The 5,824-nt window shown below is 37.1% G+C and overlaps 1 pseudogene; it reads right to left on the reverse strand.

Moving 5' to 3' along the window:
* Positions 1-3,138: 3,138 nt before the first annotated feature.
* Positions 3,139-3,550, reverse strand: LOC124526191 (protein FAM136A-like; annotated as a pseudogene).
* Positions 3,551-5,824: the final 2,274 nt, after the last annotated feature.

Consider the following 5,824-nt stretch of genomic DNA (forward strand, 5'->3'; position numbering starts at 1 on the left):
ATTTTGCTCTGGTTATCCAAATCATATTTCATTTTCTTCTTAGAATTATATCCCCCAAAATACCCATAATTAATTTATTTGGGATGAAACCCAAGAATCCCGGAAAATACATTAATTTATCCAAATCAAAAGAACTGTTCTTATGCCATTAAAGAACCAGATTCTTATATATCCATTCAAAATATGAAGAAAGATATCAGCTTTTTAAGAGGAAGAGCTAGAGGCAATATTCTTGCATTTTCATATTTTCCAACAATATGATCTGAATGGTGTTTTAGAACCTGTATTACCCATGCTATTCAATAGTAAAATCTTGAACTGAGAGAGTGTGGTGGTTTACCTAGTATTCCAAAAGAGTGGAGAGCTGGAGGGGAAACTTTTCTATAATTCATGGCCACTTACCTGACTATTGTGTGGCCACAGACCTTCAGCTGCATTGCTCAGTTCAGGAACTTCCAAACATACTGTCTTCATTACCAGAATTGTTGGGGAAATATAATTAAAAACAAAATCTTCTCAAAAACCTCTGCACAAAGATAAAAGAGAGATAAAACAACTTCATTATTGCATAAGCATTAAACCAGAATGTGATGTGCATCACAGATAATTTGCTAAAAGTTTGCAAAACCAGAAAGATCTCTCACCCGTTCAAAGAGCCACACAGACGAACACCATTTACATACATGTTCTCAAGAGAAACAATAACCAGTCTTCAAGTAAGAAGACTTGCCAGCATCTTCTGCAACTTGGAAAAAGGTAGTTCTGCAACTTGGCAAAAGGCGCTACAAAAATTAGGCTCCTATTCTCCCCCAGAAATTGGAAGATTGAGGCCCTGTCTTTGTTGATGATTACATTTCAAGGCGATGGTTCCCTGCTTGTTGAAAGAGACATTTCTGGGTCATAAAGCCAGCAAGTGGCAGTTTTAGCTTTTAAAAAGATTTGCAAATATTTCAAGAAGGCAGATAAGAATTCACTACTGTCAAGTTTTCTAAAGTAAATGCTCTAAGGAAAGGCAGTCTCTTCCCTTATTTTCAACAGAGAGAATTAAGTTTCTTATTTTTAATTTGTGTTTTGCTTTTACAATGGCAGTAAATAAGACATCTACTTTCTGCTTATATTAGGGCATGCCAACAGCAGTAACAACTCCAAAATCTCAAGGGTTTCACAAAACAAAGACACATGCCTTGTTTACGTAAGTCTAAAGTCATGAAAAGTGGGGTTCTCTCCATACCATCCTTCAGGGTTCCTAGAATTTTTCCCTGGTGATTTTTCCAGCAAGTATCAGGCAGAAAGGAAACAAAAGGAGAGGAGGGTCTCTCACGTTATTGTGTGGGAAGAGAGAATATCCTGTTTTGTTTCCTATATATTTCAGACTTTTAAAATTTTTTTTTTTTCAACGTTTATTCATTTTTGGGACAGAGAGAGACAGAGCATGAACGGGGGAGGGGCAGAGAGAGAGGGAGACACAGAATCGGAAACAGGCTCCAGGCTCTGAGCCATCAGCCCAGAGCCCGACGCGGGGCTCGAACTCACGGACCGCGAGATCGTGACCTGGCTGAAGTCGGACGCTTAACCGACTGCGCCACCCAGGCGCCCCTATATTTCAGACTTTTAAGCACGTATTTTTATTTTATCTCCAAATAAATCTCCAAATAAATTTTATCTCCAAATAAATATTATTTTGTCTCCAAAATGCAGGTGCAAAAGAAGCCAAGCAAAGGAGTAGTCACTTTCTGGTTTTATTTATAGAAAGTCCATGACCTGGCAATGATAATTGCTGATGGTAGAAATAAGAGTGGTTTTCTTTGGGGCATGGAACAGGTAAGGAGGTGAAAGAAGTATTCCATACCCCCTTTGTTTTTTGGATGAAAAACTAAACTTTATTTTAAAAAACCAAACCACTAGGAAACATATCACAGCTTTGAAACACCCAATACAGGCTATATTGTCATTTCAAGTAATAAGTTACAAGAAAGACAAGAAGGTCTTTCTCAAATGATAGGGTGCTAGAGCTGGGACAGCCCGCAAACTGCTACAGAAGGGCCAAGCAAAAGTGGCATTTGGTAACAAGGGAGTTTCTCTTCTTTTCCGTTAAAGGAATCACAGCTCACCCCTGAGCTGCTTACTTTTTCTCCTTTGACCTTCTTGTTGCCAAGGGAGTGTCTCAGGAGAGCTCTGTTGTTTCAGGGGGCTAAGTAAGCAATAATGAGTTTAAGGCTTTTATTCCATTCTGGATTTTCCAAATTTAGTACTTAATAACTCTCTTAATTAAGAAGGCAACAGTTTCTCCCTCAATGTTTACTCCTGGATACTGGCATGTAGTGTAATCAAAACCCTCTTTCCCTTCAAGGGAGCGTGTTATTGCAAGATTGTCCTGTTGCTCTGCTGCAGTTAGCCTCAGGGCCCATCATGGCAACCAGAGGGAAGGTAGGTTTCCCATAACCTGTGTAACATCGCCTCTCATGTTTTTACAGGGTCTCCTGGCTGAAAGATGTAATGCGTATTTCAAGAAATGCATATTAACATCTTGATGGCCAGAAACAGATATCCACAAGGAATTGTTCAAGCTCTTATCCAAACTACCTCTCCCAGCTCCACATCTTTAATCAACTTCATGATCTTCTATATAAAACAAAACCAAGCAAAACAAAGACCCAGAAACCATTTTTTCCCTTGCTAAATTAGTGACCTTGTGGATTTTGTTCTACAGTTTATGGAAATTGACTTAGAGGTCCTTCTGATAAACAGAAGGTTGGCAACAAATGGAAACACCTCTACTCACACTCCACCAGATTATAGGCAGTTTAGAGGAACCTGCCAGCTTGTTGGTGCCCATATACTAAGAAGAATCTGGTACCTTGGAGGGCTCAGGCTTGGTGCAAGGGAGATCCCTAGTGCCAAGACAAGCATGTGAAACTGAGGCCATCAAAACCTCTCCTGTGCTATGTCTGACCCAAATTTTAGCAGAAGTTTTTTCGGTTTCGCTTTCTAAGGTTGAAACAAAGGAACCAGGGTTCAGAGGCAAGTGGCACATGCCTCAAACTTGCTGCATCAAACTTCACTTAAAAGTCCAAAACTCCTATTTCACATTTTAAATAGATCCCTGCTGTCAGCTCTGATGGCCAATTGCAAAGACTTCTATTTCCCAATAGACAGGCGAGACGCCTTCATCTTCTCGGTCATGGTAGGGATGCGGTACATGTGGTCATCCACACACTTAGTCACTCAGCTCTCCAGCTTCCATTTGACCTGACGCTCTTTACTTCCTGAATCTATTGAATCTTTGGCTTCGTCATTGCAATGCATGGTACACAGGGCCAGGTGGTCCTGGAACTTATCCAATGCACTGGTCACCAGAGGCGCATGGCAATGCTCAATGTACTGGGGCATCGGCTGCAGTGGAAGCCCTACTGTCCTCACAACAGCTGGTGCTGCCCTGGAACATGAGGCCTTGTATCTTCTGGACTTTGTCTCTCCCCAGACTCTTCACCACAGAGCATACCTCCTCCTGCCCCCAGAGCTGCTGCAGCTCTGTCATGGCAACCCTGTACTGCACCAAAAATATCCTATACTTTGTCTTAAATGATGAGTATATAGATTTTACGATCGTCAGAACTCATTTAAATATACACATAAGATCTTCAGATTTCAATATACGTAAGTTATATCTCAATTTTAAACATTTATTTTTGGGGTGGCTGGGTGGCTCAGTTGGTTAAGCCTCTGACTCGATTTTGGCTCAGGTCATGACCTCGTGGTTTGTGTGTTCAAGTGTAGAGTCTGCTTGGGATTCTCTCTTTCTTCCTCTCTCTGTCCTCTCCCTTCTCTCACTCTCTCTCTCTTTCTCAAAATAAGTGAACATTAGAAAATTTTATAAAAGATAAGTTTTCACAAAATAGGTGGAACTTTCCATTCACCATTCATCCATTCATTATTCACTTTTTAGTTTATTTATATTCTCTCTAAATATTCTTAGTATCTATTATATGTTAATCTACTATACATTATTTATACAATGGTAAATAAGACAAATGTGTAGGCTTTTCTAGTGGAATTCTCTCTACAATTGCAATTATGAATGCAGTAATGTTTCCCTATCACATTTCCCTATTGTTTTGTTTTTTCTGTCTTTTAACAGTGTAAAAAATTTTAAAAATTGGAATTGCAAGTCTATTTTTTTTTACTTCGACTATTGTTTCTGTTTTCTTTCTTCCCTAGTCTTATACTAAGAAATTCTCAATTTTGTTTGAAAAATTTTAGCGAAGTTTTTATAGATAAGCCCCACCTCCAGTAATTGTAGAAAACTTTGTGTACTATCTATTGCATTAAAAACAATCTCTGTATATCCTTATATTTTGATAACAGATTGCTGTTCATAGGGAATATAGACATATTTCCCAATTATGCTTACATGTACATGAAAAATTATAGTAAACAAATCATATTAAAATGACAGCAGTTTCTGCACTTTGATATGTTTACGGCTTTACCTGATTAAATTTGGAGAACAAAATTGTTCCCTATAGCAATTTGTATAACTGCAATTCTAGCAAATAACCTGTTGTTGGGAAGTAAAGAATATATATGGCTCTATCATCTGAAACCTGCATTTCACTCAGGTTTGAAGTTTAATTTACTCTAAGCTGAACAAGCCAACAATGTTAGACACCTGTTAAAATGTCTAGCATATTCTAAGACCCATTAATACAAGATCTAATTGCAAAAACAGTGTGTATTAATGATTTTTGTTAATCACCCATGACTCAAGTATTATACTCAATTCTAAGCAGTGTGTTTTTACAACATGGTGATCAGAATAATAAAGGTTTTGGAAATAACAGAAATTCATTTAATCCTCACGGCAACTCTGAAACAGGTAGTGTCATCCACATATTTTACTGATGATGAAAAAATAACTAACTTTATAAATCTGAGACAGTGGAGTGTGATGATGGAATGCCTATTTAGATGTATCATGACTGTAAGGGCCATTCAATTAAACTGTCTCATGCTATTAAATTATTTCTTTATCAGCAAATATTTTACATTTAAAAGTAACTCACAAATTGTGAAAGAAACCTGGATGCAAGAGAAATGTTAACATTTTATTTTAAAGGTAGTCGTAAATATCTAAAGCAAAGTAGAAAACCATGTTTATTTAGAGACAGTAGGTTTAAAAAGAAGCAGTGGATCCTGTGTGTGTGTGTGTGTGTGTGTGTGTGTGTGTGTGTGTGTGTGTGTGTTTGGCCTATATGTTATGTATAATTTAATTTATGTTCCTGGAATCACAAATACATTTAAATAGATTTCAGACAATCATTCTCCCCACCTGAAAATAGCTAGCAGTCTCTCTGAAACACAAGTAGATTTCAAATTTATAAAAGGGAGCCACACATTCTTGTTGAGCTTTCATTTTTGTAATGTAAGGGAAAAGAAGAACAGGTCATGACTAAATTTCATGCTCTCATGAACCTTAAAATAATTTACAGAGTTATCAGCGCATTCATTCAATTTCCTTATTACCTAGCAGTTGTAGTACACAGGTATGCCCGACTAAAGAAAAACCTTTTTAATTTTGAGCCAAAATAAACTCTACACGTTTAACTTCTGGCAAAAATTACCTTAAAATGCATATTTGACATGTCATATGCTATATATATTTTACATATTTTGTATATGTTTAACTGTATTTGAAGCAAAAATCAATAATTTTAAATTGAACTAAGACATTACATTTAAAATGTTTCACATGTTAATGTTATTTGTTGTATTTTATTTTTCTTTATAGAATCCATAATGATCTTGGTTACCCAGTTTGGTCCAG

Source organism: Lynx rufus, unplaced genomic scaffold (genome assembly GCF_022079265.1).
Source record: "Lynx rufus isolate CCGP_SWC_20201006 ecotype Redwood Valley unplaced genomic scaffold, mLynRuf1.p SCAF_5, whole genome shotgun sequence".
NCBI classification, from domain to species: Eukaryota; Metazoa; Chordata; class Mammalia; order Carnivora; family Felidae; genus Lynx; species Lynx rufus.